Source organism: Trichosurus vulpecula, chromosome 8, assembly GCF_011100635.1.
Source record: "Trichosurus vulpecula isolate mTriVul1 chromosome 8, mTriVul1.pri, whole genome shotgun sequence".
NCBI classification, from domain to species: Eukaryota; Metazoa; Chordata; class Mammalia; order Diprotodontia; family Phalangeridae; genus Trichosurus; species Trichosurus vulpecula.
The window spans coordinates 68,962,971-68,985,105 of NC_050580.1; positions in this window are offsets into that span (position 1 = coordinate 68,962,971).

Genomic DNA, 22,135 nt, shown 5'->3' on the forward strand with positions numbered 1-22,135 from the left:
CCCCCCTCCACTTATGCTACTCTTTTTCAGGCCTCTTTTATGTCAGATAATTTATTTATCCCATTCTACCTCTCCCTTTCCCCTTCTCCCAGTGCACTGTTTCTCATTTCTTAATTTTATTAATTTGGATATTCATACCATCACATTCAGCTCATACCTCTGCTTTCTGCCTATGTACACTGCTTCTAACTGCCTTAATGATAAAGCTTTGAGAATTTATAAATATAATTTTCCCATTTAGGAATATAAACAGTTCAACCTTATGAAATCCTTTTTGATTTCTCTTTCCTGCTTACCTTTTTATACTTCTTTTGCACCTTTTGTTTGAAAGTCAAATTTTCTATTTGGCCCTGGCTTTTTTATAAGGAATGCTCAAAATTCCATGATTTCATTGAATATCCATTTCCCCCGTGAAGGATTATTGTATTCAGTTTTGCTGAGGAGGTGATTCTTGGTTGTAATCCTAGTTCTTTTGCCCACTGGAATATCATATTCCAAGACTTTTGATCTTTTAATGTAGAAACTGCTAAATTTTGTATTATCTTGAATGTGGCTCCACAAAATATGAATTACTTCTTTTTGGATGCCTGCAGTATTTTTACCTTGATCTGGGAGGTCTTGAATTTGACTATAATATTCCTGCGAGTTTTCATTTTGGGATCCCTTTCATGAGGTGATCTGTGGATTCTTTCAATTTCTATTTTATCTTCTTGTTCTAGAGTATCAAGGCAGTTTTCCTAGATAATTTCTTGAAAGATGATTCTAAACTCTTTTTTTATCATGGCTTTCAGGTAATTCAATAGTTCATAAATTATTTCTACTGGATCTTTTTTCCAGGTCAGTTGTTTTTGCAATGAGATATTTCACTTTTTTTCTATTTTTTCATTCTTTTGACTTTGATTGTTTCTTGATGTCTCATAAAATACTTAGCTTCCATTTGCCCAATTCTAACTTTTAAGTAATTATTTTCTTCAGTGAGCTTTTCCATTTGGCCAATTCTACTTTTCAAGGCATTCTTCTCTTCATAGAATTTTTGTACCTCTTTTACCATTTAGCCTTTCAGTTTTGCAAGGTGTTATTTTCTTTAGTATCTTTTGTGCCTCTTTTACCAAGCTGTTGACTTGTTGTGGTTTTTTTTTGAGAGGGGAAGGCAGGGCAATTGGGGTTAAGTGACATGCCCAAGGTCACACAGCTAGTAAGTGTGTCATGTGGCTGATTTGAACTCAGGTCCTCCTGATTCCATGGCCAGTGCTCTACTCACTGTGCCACCTTACTGCCCCATTGACTTGTTTTTCATGATTTTCTTGCATCCCTCATTTTTGTTCCCAATTTTTTCTTCTACCTCTGTTACTTGGTTTTTAAAATCCTTTTTGAGCTCTTCCATGATTTTAGAACAATTCACATTTTTCTTTGAGCCTTTCGATGCAGGAACTTTGACTTTGTTGTCTTCTTCTGAGTTTGTGTTTTGATCTTTCTTGTTACCATAGTCACTTTCTATGGCCAGAATTTTCTTGTTTTCCCATTTTCTAGCATATTTCTTGACTTTTAACTCTATGCTGTAGTGGGATTCTGCTTTCCATGTGGAGGGGGTGCTGTTACAATCTTTTTTGTGCAGTTGTTTCCAAAGGTAATTGCAGGAACCTGTAAAATTTTGGCTCTTCTAAGGTGGCATGGTCTAGGGATAGGTATGTTTACTACTCTCCTATACTGTGAACTGGTTTGTGAGTAACCACAAACACGTTTTTAAACCCTGGAACTGTGACAAGGGTTGCTGCTCTCCTGTGGCTGCAAGCTCTGTTTTGCTAGTTCTCCTCCTTGCACTGGGACTGAGATCCAGGATTGCGACCCAGATCCAAGTATAGGCAATGTAGCAGAGTCCTTCTCCTGGTTCCAGCAAAGCAACCCCTATAAATCTCGTTTTGACCCATTGTCCAATCAACTTACCATCTGTGGACTGAGAGGTCTGGAAACCACCATTGCTGCAACTGTCAAAATCATCTCAAGGCCTGCTGTTTATTTGCTTGGCCTTGTCTGTGCTGGCATTGCCTGTGTTAGACTGCACTCCTCTCTCACCCTGGAGAAACAGACCTTCCTGCTGACCTTCTAAGTTGTCTTAGACTGGAAAATTTTTTCACTATGTCTTTTTGTTGGTTCTACCATTCTAGAATTTGTTTAGATGCATTATTTAAAGGTATTTGGAGGGTTTTGGTAGAGAGCTAAGGTAAGTCCTTCCCTTTACTCCACCATGCTGGATCTGCCTCTCTTTAATGGATTAAAAAAGATTTTGCACAAACAAAATCAATGTAGCTAAAATTAGAAGAAAATCAAGACACTGGAAAGAATTTTTACAGCAATTTTCTCTGATAAAGGCCTCTTTCTCAAACATACAGGGAACTGAGTCAAATTTGCAAGAAGAGACGTTCCTTAAGTGATGAATGTTCAAAGGATATGTACAGGCAGGTTTCAGAAGAAGATATCAAATATATCTATACTCATATGAAAAAGTGCTCTAAATCACTATTGATTAGAGAAAAGTAAACTAAAACAATTCTCACCTCACACCTATCAGATTTTCTAAGATGAAAAAGGAAAATGATATCTGCTAGAGGTATGGAAAAATAGATACATTAATGGACTCTTGGTGGAGTTTTGAACTGGTCCAACCATTCTGGAGAAAAATTTGGAACTGTGCTCAAAGGTTTATAAAACTCAGCATACCTAGAAATACTACTACTAGGTGTATATCCCTAAAAGAGCAAAGACAATGAAAAAGGACCTAATTGTACTAAAATATTTATAGTACCTGTTGTTGTGCTAAAGAATTAGAAAATGAAGGGATTGCCATCAATTGGGGAATGGTTCAACAACTTGTGGTATTTGATTATGATGGAATACTAATGTGCTATGAAAAATTATGAGCAGGAAAGTTTCAGAAAAATTTGGCAAGACTTATATGAATTAATGCAATGTGAAATGAGCAGAACCAGAAGAATATTGTACACAGTAACAGCAGTATTGTAAGGATGATCAACTGTTTAAGGTTTAGCTACTTTGATCAATGAAATGATCCAAGATAATTTCAAGGGACTCATGATGAAAAATGCTATTCACTTCCAGAAAGAGAACTGAAATACTCTCAGTACAAATTTATATATTTTTCCACTTCATTTTCTTTCTTTTTTGCAGCATTGCTAATATGGAAATGTTTTGCCTAATTTTATATGTATAACTGATATCATATTTCTTGTCTTCTCAATGGATAGGGAAGGGGTGGGAGTGAGGCAGATAATTTGGAACTCAAGATTTTAAAAAAATGCTAAAAATGAATTATATATTGGAAAGGACAAGTACTACTTAGTTTTTGGATTTTATCAGCATTCTAGAACAATTCTTTGCACCAAATATGTAGTCAAGTGAACATGCCAAAGTTGCAAAAATTAAGTACCTACTGTGTACCAAGCACTGTACTATAAAGAAAGGCACAAAACAATGCCTGCTATGAAGGATCCAGAAGTTCAGTTGTGGAGATAAATGCTGAATTCAATTCAAGGAAAGAAACTTAATATACTAGAAGGAAGCTAAGAGTCAGAGGATCCAAGTTTATATCCCATTTACTGGTGACATAACAAATCACTTCATTTCTCTGGGACATGGCTTCTTTTAAAAAAGTGAGTGGTTTAGAGTATCCCTCCCAACTGGGATCCCTCCCAACTCTAATTCTATGATACAAAGACTTCTCATCATGTTTTCTAAAAGAAACTATTTTTGGAATTATTTTCTTTTTAATCTGTTGTATTGTGGCACTTGAGTAACTGACGATGCCTACTGTGGCTATAAAAAGCATAAATGTGTTTTTGTCTCTGTCTCTACACACACACACACACATACACACACACACATACACACACACACATACACACACACACACACACACACACACACACACACACACACACACACACACACACACTCCCTAGGATAAAGGAAACATTAGTACAGAAGTACTAGAAGCTTCTCAAACAGTCAATGTCTCTGACTTGGATTTCAGTACAACATCATGTTGAGGGAGTTGATATTCAGCTGAGAACCACAACCTCCCCTTGCTCATGATCCCAAACCTTCTCTTCTGCAGCTTCTCTTCTCAGGGTCTTATCTAGCAGCTGCTTCCCTGGGATCCATAGTTTGAATTTCTAAATTTGGCTCAAGATATTCTGAGTAGAATATTAATAAACTTTAAAGGGATTCTCTCCAACCACATTGCTTCAGTCACTCCTGACCTATTTTGTCAAGCCCTCCCTGGCATTTTTAATGGAAAAGTGTCACCATTAATCAGAATAAAATCCGAATACAAATATATTTTATTGTGCATTGTACACAAAAAGGCCTCATACTGATATTATAAGACACATTTCTACAATATAATTTTAACATTAAAGCCATTTTATCATAATAGAATAGCAAATACTAATCTCTTGGAATATTGTTCTTTATCCATCTCCCCCCACCCCTTTTGTAATTCACATTCCTTGCTAGGTCAGCAAGTTTTTCTAACATTATTAACAACATTCATAAAAAAGTAATGTGCAAGATACCTCCTTAAGGAGTATAAGGAGACTGATCCTAGCTTTACAATTATCACTGCATGTTTACATTTCACCTGAGATGATCATTGGACTGTTAGGAAGATTTTATCACTCAGGTGCTCTTGCATTACATTGAAAATGATGCATACCACAGAAACTATGAACAAGTTATTCAAAGTGAGTAGCATCATGAGTTCAGTCAGTTCAAACAAAATTGATAATGGGTAGAGGCAGCTAGGAAGCTCTAGCAAACAGAGATTAAGTGACTTGCACAAAATCATACAACTAGTAAGTGTCTGAAGCCAAATTTGATCTCTGGTCTTCGTGAGTCTAGCACTTAGACTTACACTTATTTCACTAGACCGTAGTTTGTGGACCTAGCCAAGATGAAGTGTACGTTCCCTTGTATGGACTGTTCCTTCTCTTTTTTTTTGGAGCGGGGAAGGCAAGGCAATTGGGGTTAAGTGACTTGCCCAAGATCACCCAGCTAGCATTTAGAAGAAGTAGCAGCATGAGCAGCAGCATGAGCAGCAGTATCAGCAGCTGCAGCAGCAGCAGCAGTAGCAGTAGTAGTAGTAGTAGTAGTAGTAACATTTTATTGGACACCTTAGTGGCACAGTACTGGGAACAGTGTTGATAGAGTGCTGGGCCTGGTGTGAAGAACTGAGTTCAAATCTAGTCTCAGACATTTGCTAGCTTTATGACATTGGGCAAGTCACTTAATCTCCATTTGCCCCAGTTTCCTCAACTTAAAATGGAGATCATTGTAGTGCCTACCTCACAGGGTTATTGTGAGGATCCAATGAGATATTTGTAAAATACTTAGCATGGTGTCTGACACAAAGAAGGTCTTTAATAAATATTTATTGATTGATTAAAGTCCTTAACACAGTGTCTGGCATATATTATGCAATATTTAAATATTTATTCCTTTGCCTTTGTCTTTCTTAGAAGCTAGGAGACAAAGGTATCTTCTATTCTTCCTGAGTTGTAACAATCTCTACATATGAGGACTTATACTAATAGGCTGATAGTGCCTTACTCAAATATTTTGGCTGACCTCAAACATTAAAATGGATACAGCAATCTCTTCAATTTGGATGTTCTTTACAATTATACAGATTGCAACACAACCAGGCCTGTCTATCCTTTGAAATCCTAGTCCATGTCCCCAGTTCTTAGTTGCTGCCTGAAATGTAATAGGCACTTAAGAAATTAGTCTTTCATTTGTTTACCATAGAAGGTCCACCTATAATGTTGGGTAACTTCCTTGCTTTTTTTGATACCATGAGGATACCATTGGTACCCACAGGTTGCCCAATGATTATCCCTTACCACATGTGTAGGGACATTATCTTTTAAATTCATGCATTTCTATGATGTCATCTTGCCTGGTCTATGAAGGTAAATAGTCATTCATTATCATAATGACACTAAAAGTTAGAGTCAGAGTATCGGTGCTGGGATAAGGTTTAATGTCTCAGTTTTACCCCATGGGACTCCTATTCCTAACCGCCATATTCCAGACATGTCTCTGAATTCCATTGACCATCAACTTCCACCTTAAAACTAAATCATTAAAAATTTCCACTGATCCGACAAAAGTCTTGGAAATAGCCATGCTTTTTAGTAAGCAATTTGGCTTTTAAATGACCTTTTAGATTCATTGATGACAGGTGCTATAGTAGCACACACTGAGCCCATGCTCATTGATATTATTTATCTCACCAAGATAGCTGCCTACTGGTAAATGGTTTCATGTACTTAACGGAGAGGTAAACTGCTATTCCTTATTCTGAAATGAATAGGTGTAAAGAAATCCCCATATAGCTTCCACATTCTTTATTTACCATTACTCCCTCTAAATGAATAATAGATTTGCTGAGGCTCAAAATTTTGAAGGTGGTCATGCTTACATACTAAGAACAGTGCTGGGGCAGCTAGGTGGCACATCGAATAGAGCACTGGCCCCGGAGTCAGGAGGACCTGAGTTCAAATCTAGCCTCAGACAATTGACACTTACGAGTTGTGTGACCTTTGGAACTTAACCCCAATTGTCTTGCCTTCTACCCTTCAAAATAAAAGGAACAGTCCATACAAGGGAAAGTACACTTCAGCTTGGCTAGGTACACAAACTACGGTCTAGTGAAATAAATAAATCTGAAGCTAGACGATTTTGATGTGAGACAAAGCTTCACCATTATACAGTGGGAGCAAGAGTATAGGAATGTGACCTCAAGTATCATAGTTAATTAAACAGCAAAAGTAACCCTATCTCATGGGAAAACATGCATACGACTCTAGGCCATCCCTAGTACTATGCCTTCTTTGTTATGTTGCTACATAATATCTGACCTGGACTAAGGGTGGTACATGGATCCACCATTTTGTCCTGCTGCCGCCTTGGACTACTGTCTGAGTAAGCTCCCTTCAGTAAGATCTATTTACTGTTATACTAACATGAACTGCTCCTCTTTTTCAGCAGTTTCTCAGAGATGGGACCATCCCCTTAGAATAATCTTCCACCCTACAATTGACATAATCAGGGCAAAATAGATCTGCAACTTTATAGTTGGCATAATAGGCAGGATAATGAAGAAATGGGCTTGGGGAAAGAGGGCTTCACAGGGGTAAATTCAAGTTGGTTACCCGCATCCTTGGAATGAAGGGTGGCAAGCGTGCTAGATGCCTAGCTTGAATACGGGGAAACCTAGAATACACTGATCAGTTTGTGCCTTGACAGGCTTGGAGCACTCGATTGGCTGTTTCTGTTACTTAGTGGAAGAGTTATAGCCTAGGAAAACATGGGATTTTCAGCACTGTTAAGAAAGACTTTGAAATGGCAATGGCCCTTATTGTCACAGGACAAAGAACAGAATAACCTCAAGGTAAAAGATGGAGATGAATAGAAATGGGGTTTTTGGGGGGGAGAGAGGATGGTATAAGGGAAAAGAAAACATTATAAGTTTCTTCTTCTCTTTCTTCACTTCCCCCCACTCCTCTTTCTGATAGCACTAGAGTCAGAGGGCAGACAGGAGAGAGACAAGGAAAGAAAAACCCAGTGAAGTGAAGATTATTTAAGATATGATTGGTAAAGGATGTGTCAGATCAGAATGTGAAAGGAACAAGAAAGGTACAGTTTTGAAGGGCTTTAAGCTAAGTTTAAAAGAAAAGTTTCACAGCTGACTCTGAGCTTAAGGTAGCTGTAGCCATCCTTTGTTGGGAAAAGCTATAGCTTTTTGTGTGTCTTTGTATCTGTTTGGAGTGCAATTTGTGTTAAGTGTGATGAATTACCTGAAAAATCCATCCGGGTACTTCCTTGGAGAACTTTTTTGGCTCCCCATCTAGAGCACCTAGGTTTAACCAGGGAAAAGGTATTAAACTTTAAAAAAATCTTAAAGAAATGGAACCTTATTTTAAGCTTTGGAGAACTTTTTGGTACCCCAAAGGGAGTTCTGTGGGAAAGGGGGCTTTAGCCTTATGTTCAAAGCCTTGGAGAATTTTTATTCTCCAAGGAGAATTACTGAATTATTTCTAGGGGAACACTTTCTCTTTATGAAAAGGCCTCAGCTTATCTCAGAGGATGGGGGGAAAGGATAATAGTTTCTTAGGAGGTCCATGTCTTTGTGTCTGTGTATCTCTGTGTATATAGTATAATATTTGGAGTTTGACACTAAATTATAAATTCTCTACTATGGATTCCTAAATTGTGGATGATTTTATGCATGCTAAAATATTCCAGCAAGTTTTAGGTTAACATTCTGTAGAATTTGTTTTAAGGGAATTAAGAGTCCCCTCCCACACACATACTTATTGTTTTACAGCTAGAGAAGAAGGCAATCTCACTGATTATAAAAAGGTGGGTTTAAGGCTGGTAGTATTGAAGTTTCAGAGTGAGGAAAAATATTAGATCTAGCAATTAGAAATTGCCTGCGTGTTATTAACTCTTTCCTGGTTCATGAAAAAGAGAAAAGACTTGTGCACATCAGGAAATAACCAAAAGGTAAATGGGTTTGATTAGAACACCTAATTAGACACTTATGGTGTCTTACAAACCAAAGTTAAATACTGATCAATTTAACAATAACCTTTTTAATTCTTGTGTGTGTTGAAATTAGAAATTTTGCTATAAATCATATGACTCCTATCCTTTTTTGTAATAGATTGTGCTTAATCTGAATTTTAAGAACTAACTTGTTTCCTCCCAACAAGAGAAGCTTATTTAAGGGAGGAAGAGGAGTGAGCCTGAGCTCTCCTGAGAACTTCCAAATTGTAATAACTTGAAAAAAACATGCCAGATAAGTCCATAGCACAGTGATAAAACATGGTGAAAACTCGAAAAATTATGGACAATTGTGGGGAGGAAAAGGGGGGGAGTGGTAATTACTGTGTGGGGAAAGGTACAAAAAAACCTTATAGAATTCCCTTATCTGTTAGAGTTACAGAATTGCTAAGCAATAAATTGGGCTAATTAGAATTTACAAATGATTTGTAAATGAAATGATTTCTAATGATTGATCTTTATATCAGATAGGCTTAAACTCAAGGGGAAGAAATAGAAGAAATGAAATTGTGTGTGTGTGTGATGATAAACTTGTATTTCTTATTGTAACAATATGAGAAAAGTAATGACAACTTTATTCAGCTCTAAGATGGGATTAGCAAAACTTGGTATCTGAGGTAAAATCTCTTGTGACGGTAATTGATATTATTTAAAGTTTTAAATTCAGGTATGATTATCTGAAGTCAGTAATCTACTATTTGAGAGAAGCACCACAAGCCACTCAGAGGAAATGTGATTCTGAATTGCCACAGATCTAGATATCTGTATCTGAGGAAAGATTGAAGGGACAACCTTGGCCTGGTAAAAGGTAGTATCTTTTTTATTCAGTTTCTCCATTGTGTTACTTTCTTTTGAACAGAAATGTTTCCCAATTGGTTGATCCTGAGTCTGGGAATGAGGTGGAATTTTGCTGTATTGATTCTTCCAAAGACTTAACTTGAATCTTACTTAAATTAAATAGAGCTAAGGATGCTTTATCCTGGTATACATGCAGTGATTAAATCTGTGACCTTAGGTCTAAGGCTGGAGGACCAGTTTTGATGCTCTATTCATGCCCCTGCTTTTTCCTCTCATAGCAAATTTGTATTATCAGGGCAGGTGAACAGTGGAAGTTCATCATTGCAATACTACAATGGGATGTAATTATGTAAGATCTTGCTGTTTTTTAATCTGAATATCTAGTTATTCCATATCCCAAACAACTAAGTGATTAGACTTGTCATCTCCTTGATAATAGTTAGATAATCATATATGAAATTAAGTCCTTGAGGTATCATATTCTTTCAGAATGATATGTGAATAATTAGGCAAGATTAAAGCTTGTGAAGCAAAGATATGGATCTGTCAGTTTGTCAGATTAAAGTAAAAAATCCCTTTATTTTGTTAGATTTGCTATTTAATATGGAATTAAAAACCCATGTATAGAGTATGTCCTGAAAGGCATGCAAACTGTTCAAGAGTTACCTTAAAGTTGTTCTTTTTGCTTAAAAGGCTGTTTGTGTAATATCTATTGAATTTGAATATAGTTAACAACTGAATATGGCTGTAGGTAACTCATTAAGTATACTCTGTTCTCTGCCTGAAATTGGGAATTAATTAGTGTATCTATACATCCCTTTTCTAGGTCCTTTGTTATAATTGGAGTAAAGTCAGCCTCTTGTAAGTAATTTCATTTGTATAACCATTGAACCTAGAGGTGGAAAGCATCTACTTGAAAAAGTCATTGTTCCCTATATTTTCATATATAGGATTAGATCCTCAAGAGAATCCGATCCTCCTAAAGGAATTGAAATAAATTGGAGGGGAAATTTTTGAGAAAGCAACGAGATCTGACAATCCTATATATCAAATGTAAATGATTCTAAAGGAGTGTGTAAGAAATTAAATTTCTTCTGATGTTTCAAGTGAATTATGAGTTCCTAATTTAATGGTCTCATAGCTCTATTGTTAAGAAGATCAGAACCATGAGATTTGAACTTGTTTTCACCACGTGAAGTAATTATTGAAAAAATAGAATTTGAATGTTTGTACTGACTTGTATTGAGATGTTTTGTAAAAGATTTTAGCAGAAACATCTAAGGATCTCTGCAAGTAGCTTAGAACCAAAGACACAAATCTACTGAAAATTAGACCACTTCAGACCTGCCCTGAGAATGAGATTTCCCCCAATAGATGTTTCCAGAGACTGGACAAGTACATACTACATACGTTTGAGTTCCAAGATGAAATATGCCAATTAAATGAACATTGGGAGTGAGTTACTAAAATACAAGGAGACTTGATATTAGTTGATATTAATAATCATTATTGTACTACTTAGACTTTTTTGTTTTGCTGTACCTGTATACTTAGTTCTCTCAGTTATCATGATATCATGAGAATTTCCCCTCTAAAATTAGTCCATGATTTTAGATGTTTTTACAATGGCTTTTACTATAATTACTGAGTCTTGCTCTTCTTACATTGACCAGTTAGGGAAAATTGTGACAAGTCTCCCATTGACAAAAAAGGGGCAAATTGAGAAAATCAAATTATCTTGATTCCATTTTGTATTTGATTATATTCTGTATTACCCTCAATATGTTGTAAAATTACCTAAACCATTTTTTTCTGAACTTAATTCGGAAACTCAGCTGGCCTGTATTAAGTTAAGTTTAGAAATGCATTTTTTCCACCTGTTACCAGACAGCACTAACTCTTCTGGAGCCTCCCTTGAGGTAGGGTGGAAGAAAATTGTAACAAACATGGTTATTCTTGTGTTGGTTATATTATTTTCCTACTTGTGCTTGTATTGCTGTTATGGATGGTGTCTCCAATGTAACTCATTGTCAAGGTCCTCTGCTCCCTCCATAGTAGAACCACTAGTTCATTGCTTGGGGAAGCTTGCAGAATTTATGAGCAGATCATGAAGGATGGAGTGTAAAGTGAGAGCAAGAATGTGGTCAACATGACCTCAAGTATTACGGTTAATGTAAGTAGCAAAGCAGCAATATTGCATAGAAAAACTTGCATGTGACCCTGGGACATCCATGGCACTATGCTTCTTTATTCTGTTTTGTATAATATTTGGCCTGGCCTAAGGGTGGTATGGGGTCTACCATTTTGTCCTGCTTCTGCCCAGGACCACCTCATTAATAAGCTCCTCCCCAACAAAATCTACTTACTTCCATGCTGCCATGAGCTGTTCCTCTTTTTTCTATATCTTAGTATTCTCTCAGAGATGGGACCATCCCTCAGGATGGTCTGCCACACTATAATTGGCATAATCAGAGCAGAACATATCTGATACTTTACAATTACTTACTGTAAGTGTTACCTTGTGGTAATCTCATTATTGCTAGTATTATTATAAAGTGTTTCCATAATGTTTTAAGGTTATTTCATTCAATCCTGACAACACCTCCGGGAGGTAGGTAGTTATTATTACCCCCATTTTACAGATGATAGAACTGAGACACACAGAGGTTAAGTGACTTACCCATGGTCAAATGGTCTGTGTCTTGTGTAAGATATGAATTAAGGTCTTCTTGACTCCTTGTCCAGTGCTCTATCCCATGCACCACCTATCTATTTCAACAGGACTGATACAGGGTATTGTGTTCAATTCTAGATACCTTGCTTTACAGAGCACTTTGATAAGTTCGCATGTATCCAAAGAAGGATAATCATGATAGTGTTAAAAAAATCCTTGTTCGTGCCATATGAGGCTTGGCTGATGGAACTGGTGCTGTTTAGCTGGAAGAGATATGACATAAAGGAAATGGGATAACTCTTCAAGAATTCGAAAGGAAGAGAGGTTGGATTTGTTTGTCTTGATCCCAGAGGGGAATACTAAGAAGATGCAAAAAGTAAAACTTGCAAGAGGTCCAACAAAGTCTTGTTATAAGGGGAAAAACTTTCCCTAACGGAGATAATCTGAAAGTTAAATGGACTTCCCCTGAAGGTAGTGAGTTCCCAGTCTTTAGAAGTTTTCAAGAAAAAACTTTATGACTATTTGTGAAATATATTGTAGAAGGAAGTCTTCATCAGGCATGGACTGAACTAAATGGGCTTTGAAGACTCTATTAAACTCAAATTGTGTTATTTAGTAGTAGAAGGATACTTTGATGCCAATTAATTAAGGGCCTTCATTTTAGAGATGAGGAAATTGAGGTCTTCAAAGGTTACATAACTCTGCTTAGTCACCTGGTGAGTCAATGCTCAATCCTATTCTTTAGATTTCAAATACAGAGAAGTTATTTGCCCTTGGAGCCTCAGTTTCATTATCTGTAAAATGACTGTCAAACTAAATGAGTTCTAAAACCCCTATCAGCTTTAAAATCCTGTGATCTTCAAAAGCTCATGACTATGAATTTTGTGACATTTTCTCCCTCTAGCTCCCTGTTTGCTCTCATGCGAAATAACAGGAAAACAAATATATTTGGCTTCTATGTAGATTTTCCAAAAAGGATGCAGGAAAAAGGGGAAAAAAGTCAAAATCACTCTTCAATCTTTCAGATAGTTTCTAAGAACAGGGAAAAAAGTCCTTACCTGTCAGCTTCAATTAGGGTAGTGAAACTACCAAGAACCTCAACTAAAGAACTTAGGGTGAAGCTACCATTCAAAGGTGGGAAAAATCACATTGCCCCCACTCCACCCTACCTTCAAGGACTACCTATTTACCAGGCAGGAATGGGGAAAATTACCAAACAATAGTGCAAAAATGAGAAAAAAAAAACTCAAAGCATAGCAGAGACAGTGGGGAGGTCCCCTCCATCCCCAGTGAATAATAATTGAGCTATAAGACCTGGCAAAGGTCAAGACAAAAATAATGTGAACCTTGAGTCCAGAAAGCAGATCCGGTTTAATCCATTAAGCAACCTACTGTGTGTAGAGCATTCTACTACCTACTGGGAAAGACAAACAAGATAGAATACCCTGTAGAATTTTCCGAGAACACCAAGACAGAATTACAATCTTTTCAATAACATCAACACATAGCTTTTTTGTTCCTCTCTCAGTTCAACTGGTAGTAATCATGAGATCTTTCCAAGGATGGTGGCCTCAACCCCCACTTTCTACCTGATCCATTGCAGCTTCTTTGTTTTAGCTGTCTTCCCAACCCCTCACATAAAGAACCCTGAACTGAGAGTCAAAAACCCTGGCTTCTACTCCTGCTTCTGTCATGAATTAGTGGGTAACCTTGAGCAAGTCACTTAATCTCCCTTGTTCTCATCTATATACTGAAAGACTTTAGTATCATCCCTAAGATCCTTTACAGCACTAATCTTTCATGACCCAACAAACCAAGTGAAGGAGGGGTCTACCACAATACCTTGTTGTCAATTTATCTCACCTGGTAAATCCTACAATTTTAGGATGATAAACAAGCATTATTTACTTGCTTAATCTTTTTTAATATGTGGGATTAATTTGGGCCATTGTAAAAAGAAGGAATAGGATTTTATAATATAATATTTGTTTTTTAAAGCAGTAGGTTGGAGTAGTAGTGAATAGGGTTTTAGATAAATTACATAGTGCCTGTGTTTTAGGAAGAGATTACAAATCTCTTTAAAACTAAATTGTATTGAAATGCTTTAAATAAAAATTTACTAAATTGGAGGACTATTTTTTAAAAGCACTTGCTAAGCATCCCTAAGGCCAAGATTTAAACTGTGAATTGATGGCTGAAAATCAGGGTGAAATGGCCTTCTCAATTCCAAATGCTAAATGACAAATTTCTTATTTTGTTTTGGGTTTTTCCCCCCATTCTGATCTGTTTATGGTTGAGCAGCACAATTAATAGTTGCTATTTTTGCAAAGTGCACAAAGATGCAATATTTTGTCTAGCTCCATGGGTGGCATTTAGCTAGCAAACCTCCTTCTTGGAATTATCCTAACACCAGTCAATGAAGCTATCTAATATATAAAACTGCTTTGGAGATAAGGAGCTCAGCAATTTTAAATTGTCATTCTTTTTTTTTCATCAATAGCAGAAACTTTAATTTCAACTCTTTTCAAATCACAAGAAGGAAATAACTGTTTGCTAAATGAGGAAAAGATAATTTGGAATTGGAATCGGACTGAGATATTTTTTAAGTTATAAAAAGAGATGTGAGTGAGGTGATGTCTGCATTTTTTCTTCAACCTGCTCTGTCTCTTTCTCTCTCTCTTTTTTTAATATTTTCTCAGTTGAGAAAATACAAAAAGCGTAATTGAATCACTTGTTTTGGCATATAATTATATGTCACTTTGTATCATTATTTATTTGAAGAAGACAGTATATACTTTATTTCCACCAATAGATAATAAACTCCTTAGGGGGTGGGACTATAATACTTTATATTCTTCATGGTATTTAGGAATGCTATAAGCTCAGATGAAATCTGAATTCAATTAACATGAATAAAAAGGCATTAGACTTTTTTTCCTGGCTAGATTCAATGGAAAGAATTTATAAAGAGGTGAATTTTAGGTAGATATAAGAAAAAAACTTTCTAACAATCAGAATAATATAGAAGAGGAATGGGTAGTTAGGTGGCACAATGCATAGAGAACTGGTTTTGGAGTCAGAAAGACTCATCTTCCTTAGTTCAAATCTCAGACACTTACCAGCTATGTAACCCTGGGCAAATCACCTAATCCTGCTTGCCTCAGTTTCCTCATCTATAAAATGAACTGGAGAGGGCAATGGCAAACCACTCCAAATTCTCTGCCGAGAAAATCCCAAATGGGGTCTCAAAGAGTCAGACATGACTGAAAATGACTTAAAAACAACAATGAAAAAGAATGAGCTTCCTCCAGAAGATACCGATTTCTTATCATTGTAATTATTCAATCAGAAGACGGATATTTACTCTTTAGGGATGTTGCAGAGGGAATTCTGTTGTTTAATTTCAGGTTGGAATAAATGATCTCTGAGTTCTTTCCAACCCTCAGATTCTGTAATTCCATTATTTAACTAACAAACATTAATAGGTCTAAATATTTCAATGTTATCACAAGATATCAATTTTCTATTCCTATATTTGCTCAGATAGGGGTTGTAAATCTCCCACAGTTTATGCAGTGATTATCTTCAACGACCATTCAAACAGTGATACAAAATAAGTGATGATAGAGTTAATAGGATATGGAAATGACAACCAACCCAACCATTCCAGCATCTATCATTTTGGAAATGATGCAAAATCAGACTTTAAAGATCAATACTAGGCATCCTTTCAGAACCAAGTATTATTTTGCACCAATTCAATGATGAGGTTTCTTCCTTTCTTTCTTCCTTTCTTTCTTCCTTTCTTCCTTCTTTTCTTCCTTCCTTCCTTCTTTCCTTATATCTAAATCATTTCATTAAAACATAGATTTTGAATTATAAGGGTCCTTTGAAATCATGTCGTCCGAGCCAATCTTTTTAGAAATGAGGTAGCTGAATCCCAGAAAGGTTGAATGAATTGTCTAAACTTGCAAAAGTAGTAAGTGAAAAAGGCAATACTCGAAATCAGGTTATCTGACTCCAAAGTGAGCTCTCTGTGCTGTCAGGCCAGTATTCCAGTGCGGATAGGCAATTGTTCCACTCCTTACAGGCTCAGTGAGTTGCCTAGAGTGGTGAGAATTTAAGAGTCTTGCCATAGATCAAATAGCCAGAATATAGCAGATTTAGGAGTTGAATCCAGGTCCCCCAACTCCAAGGGCTCTTTATCCACTTAGGACCTACTTACCAGGTGTAAGGCATTGTTCAGGTCTTAGTGACACAATGACAAAAAAGAAAATATTCCCTGCCTTCCAATCTCTCTTAGTTCTAGTACCTTCCTTCTGTTAATTATTTCCCACTTACCCTATATATAGCTTGCTTTGCATGTATTTGTTTGAACGTTTTGTCCCCCATCAGAATGTATACTCCTTGAAGTCAGGAACAGTCTTTTGCCTCTTTTTGTATCCCCAGCACTTAGCACAATGCCTGGCACATAGTAGGTACTTCATAAATATTTACTGATTCAATTGATTAAAATATTCCAAGTTTATCAGGCTACTTTTTAAAAAAAACATAACATAAAAATAGTAATCCAGAAAGAGAGAGTACTAGCATTTGGAGGGATCAGGAAGGGCATTTTATAGGAAGTGGTATATGAAATGTTCTCATAAGAAAAGTAGTTTTCCTATAAGGCAGAGAAAAAGCAGTTATATATTCCAGTTAAAGGCACTACTTAGCATGGTGGTGGGAGATGAAATATCATGTACAGGAAAGTATTAGCAGGCCAATTTTACTGGAATGAAAAAATGCATGAAGGGAAATAACATGAAATATGACTGGAAAGTTACATGGAAGTCAGACAATAAACCACATTAAGTGCCAGACTGAAGATTTTCTGTTGCCTAGAGACAACAATAAGTTATGAAGATATCTGAGTAAAGAAGGGACACCAGATATTTATTTAAGAACATTAATTTGCACACATTTAATAAATGCATATAGTAAGCACATAGTAACTTTTTTTCATTCATTCATTCATGGATTTTGACAATGAAATTGAGGTTATATTGGAGAAGGGAATCTGGAAGTCTAGATTTTGCCAACTAGGTAACAATAGTAGCCTAGCATTTCATATAATTTCAAAATTTAATTTATTTATCAAATAATCATAGGATCTAAAAGTTGGAAGGGACCTTAAAGTCTAGCATATGCAATTCACTTCTGACCAATACATCCCTCTACTATAAGTGAGAAAAATGCTCATCCAGTCTTCATACGAAGACCCCTTGAGAAAGGCAACATTCTATATTCTGAAGTAGGTCATTCCACTTCTGGAAGCCTTGATGATTAGGAAGTTGTTTAGTCTCCATCAAAAATGTATCTCACTACATATTTCAATCATTAGTCCTGTCCTATGGGGCCCTGCAGAACAAATGTACTTCTAAATGACAAACCTTCACAAACTTAAAGATACTTATGATACATTCTCTCCAAGTCTTCTCATCCCCAAGCTAAACATTTGCCATTCCTTCAACTATTTCTCATTTGACATTGACTTGAAGCCATTCATCAACATGGTTTCTCTGCTATGAACCAGATAACCAATGTCTTACTAAAATGTGGTGGTTGGAATAGAAACTAATACTACCAATGTAGTCTGATTGGCGTGTGTGTGTATATATACACATATACATATATATATATATATATATATATACACACACACACATACATACATACATATATATATACACATACACACGCACATATATATATATATTTGGCATATATTGTACATTATATATGTATACATATATATATATATATATATATATATTACAATAGAATTATTGCTTCCCTCATTCTTTACCATGGTAAAGAATGCCTTTGCTATGCCTTTCTTATTGTGGTATATTTCTTTAGCTTTTTGGCTACCATATTATAATGCTGTCTTTTTTTTTTAAAAGTGTCAATATAGTCCAGAGGAAAGAGATCTGAATTTGGACTTACAATTCCTGACCTCAAATACTGACTATACAATTTGCTATCTCTGTGACTTCGAGTGTATCATATAAGTTCTCTGGATCTTTAGTCTTCAGCCACAAATGAGTTCCATGGTTTTGGGTTCCTTCAATGGAAAGGGTGATTATGGAACCAGATACATTTGAATTGCATTATTAGTAACAAAAAGACAAACATCAAGGCAAAGCACTTAGTTTAAGTGGATATCCACGAAGCATATTTGTTACACTTCAGCTCCCTTTGTGCATTCAAGAAAGCTTAGTCTAATAATTTATAAATAACAGCATTGCTGAGCTACACATGACAAACAACCAGGCTTGTTTTGAATATCATAGATACAGCTCTACTTGGAACATGAAATGAACTAAAGAACTTTAATGAGAACTTTGTTGTCCAATGAATCTATGAGTCAGAAAAGCTTCTTTTAAGTAAATATTTGATATAATTTCACATAAAAGACACCAAAAATATTCTAGACTAGTTTATCTTATCCTAGGCAATATGATTAAATATTCCACTTTACCTCTTTTGGCTGTCACATACATCGCCCCACCCCTTTTTCTTTTTCATTTTAAGTGTATTGTTTATTTTATTTGCTAATTCTTTGTTGCTAATAAAGCTATATGGTTTTGAATACCAAAGTAACATCTGATTTAGTTTCTGTAACATTTCATGCTGCCACTGCTAACGCTGCTTTTTGTACTTCAACAAAAGAATCTTAGACTGTCATCCTAATGAAAGTTGATGCCTATATGTCAAATACCTTCATACTTCGGACTTGCTAGATCTTTCTTTTGCTCAGAAAGAAGCAAGGCAGTGTGAAACCTTCAGTTCTCAGTATCTCTCAGAAGGCACTTTCACTTTTAATAGCAATGACTAACCTGGAACTCACAACATTTTCCCTTTATTATATTTTAGGGTCCTCAGGCAACACATAAAACCTCCTGCTCTGATTGCACCAAACCGTCATTTTTAGAGATAAAACAAAGAATAATTCTGTATTATCAGCCTCACAAAGAAAATAAAAATCAAATGAGGTGATAAAAGTCATGCTGGGAGGCATGTTTAACATCCAGTAAGTTGAAAGTACTTTTAGCAGACCCTTAACAAGGCACCCCTATGAATGTCTATCCCATCAATGGCTTGGAAGACTTAGAGAAAGATTTTCATTTTGAAAACTGTGTACCAATGGGCATAATTCATAATCAGGATGTGTCTAGGTCTCAAGGCAAGATTTCCTGAAATGGTGAAGTGACATTAGCTTGTTCACATAGAAGCAAATTGTGAGTAGCAAATATGTATTGAACAAATGTTATCTGTAAGACACTGGGCTGAGTTCTGTAAAGGATGCGTGAAAGAATAAGGTTTGTACCATTGAACAATTTATAATCTGCTGGGGAGATAAGGTGTGTGTACATGTGAAAAAATAATTATATATGAGAAAATGTATGAAAAATTTTGGGTGAGTAGTACAGATGAAATGTAGGAATCCAGATGCAGAGGGGAGAGAGCCAAAGTAAGGAATTATCAATGGGAGGATCAATTGATCCTTGGCTTATAGGTTTGGAGTTGGAAAGGATCATAAAGATCATCTAGTGCAACCATTCGTTTTATTAATAATAAATACTCTTTTAATATAGTGCACATATATAATGCTAGAAAGTCCCAGTCTTTGTGCCTTACTAAATTGGTGATGAGTCAAGTCACATGACGACACTATTTTCAGACTCTTCATAAACCTTTTGTCACAACTCTAGGTGAGAGATCATTTTCAGGTGGGATAATAAGGCAAAGTTTTATAGAAAAAGTCACATTAGAACTGAGCTTTGAATAATGAATGATATCCTAATAGGCAAAGAATAGTCAGAAAAGATATATCAGGTAATAGGAATGGGTCAAGTGAATATGTAGAGGTGATTTTTGTTAGGTTCCTTTTTATTTATGATAAAGTTGGTCCTTCATATGACACCACACTGGTTTTTATTAGTTTGATTTTATAAAGACTATATCTCTTCCCTGATTTATTAACATCTGATATAATAACAAAATATAAGCTCCATGAAGTCAAGGACTGCATCTTTTCAAAATCTTATCACTACCAGCTAACACAGTTCTCTGAATAAGGTAGGTAACTGATAAATGTTGAAGTGATTGCTAAAACACTATAAAATAGTTTTATTCTGGGTTCACAGAGAGTCATTAAAAAGTAGAACTGATAAAGATTTCTGTCCATTTTCCCTCCACTAAGTAATGAATGCCTCGAAGAGTGATTTATGTGGTAAATTAGAAGCTGCATTAGGGGAAAATTATCCATGTATAAAACATACATATCCTAATGAGGTTTATTATGCTATATTCATTCTAGAAAGATAGCAAAAACCTCAGGAGGGCTCAAATCAGGGCTTTTAATAGTTCTTTGGATCTTTGCCTTGAGTTGAACTTATGGTATATATTTGGATAACACAAGATCCATTGGTTTCAAATGAACTCATGGGGGAGGCAATACCAGAGATGTCTTGCCAGCATTCTTCTTTTTTACATAGGAAAACTATCTTAATTTGGATGTCACTTATGCTTTATCAGCTTTCTAGTTCCCAGCAACTCTAGGCAAAAGATTGGTGGGAGAGTAAAGTATTATCTCTTACCTCTACCTCCACTCATATATCTTTACTTTGGGATATGTACTCTGCCCTCATCAGCCATCATCTGGAGTATGTTTTGTTGTTTTTTGTTGTTGTTCAAGACAACATGGCTGCAAAAATATATTGATAAGTTGGAGAGAACTGAGAACAACTCATATGGTAAATGGCCTTGAGTCCTTTTCATATGTGGATCATTTCAAAGTGGGGATCTTTAGCTTAGGTCTTAGGGGAACATGATAGCTTATTTTCAAGTATCGATGAGGGTCACTTATGGGAAAGGGATTAAATTGTTTCTGTTTGGCCCTAAAGGCAGAACCAAGAACAAGGTGGCAGAAGTTATGGAGAGGCAAATTTTTGCTTGATGCCTAGGAAAAACTTCTTAACAATAAAAGCTGTTCCCAAGTGGAATGTGCTGCCTGTGGAAGCCACGCCTTAGGAAGTTGCTCTATCTTTGAGGTCTTTCACAAAACGTCTGGCGGATCACTTGTTGAACATACTATAGTGGAGGTTCCTTTAAGTAAAGATTGAAATGCATAGCTTCAGTCCCTTCTACAATTAAAATTCTATGTTTCTATTAGATCTTTGAATGCTGTGATTCATTGAAATGGTAATGGAATGAGAAAAAGAAGGGGAAAGAGCTGGATTCACTGTTTTTGTTTTTTTTTCCCTGAAACCTGTCTTTGGTTAGGGTCTGAGAGACACTCTGTAAATTCCCCGTAGTCAAGGAGCTGACTTCTCCACACAGATGTTCATCATACGAGGGCCTGTGTGGCTCTAGAAATTTAATGTTGACCAAAAAAAAGAAGAAGAAAAAAATGGGTCATTAAGTTTCTTTATGCTTGAAATTCTGACTTAACTCTCCTGAACTGTACTCCAGAAGTACAAGCATGTTATGGGTTAACATGTTAACATTCACTCAGGGCTTTTTATTGTTACTTCATATATTGGAGTGTTTCCTATCTATGAGACAGATAAGCAAGTAAAGCCTAGAGAAGGCCCCAGAACATGGCTCTGCACCTTGTTCTATTCCTTTTTCTTCCTCTCTTGGAATACAATTGACTAGAAAGGCCTCTGCCAGCCCAGCTATAAATTTATATGGCAAAACCAACTGAGCATTTAAGAGCACCATTAATAAATCTCTTTCTCATTTCTGACTCTATGAACCTCATACTTAACCTAAGATTGACTAGGCCTATCAATTTGATTATAATTAGCCTGGTGTGCATTTCTAATTAGGCGCCATGATGAGTTCCTCAATCAACCAAAGTAGCCCTGGCTGGAGGCTTTCCTAAGTGAACATAGCTTTTAGAAAGAATTCCCTTCACTCAGTAAAAAACTTTATTTACAGCTGCATTCAGGTCTAAATTCAACATAG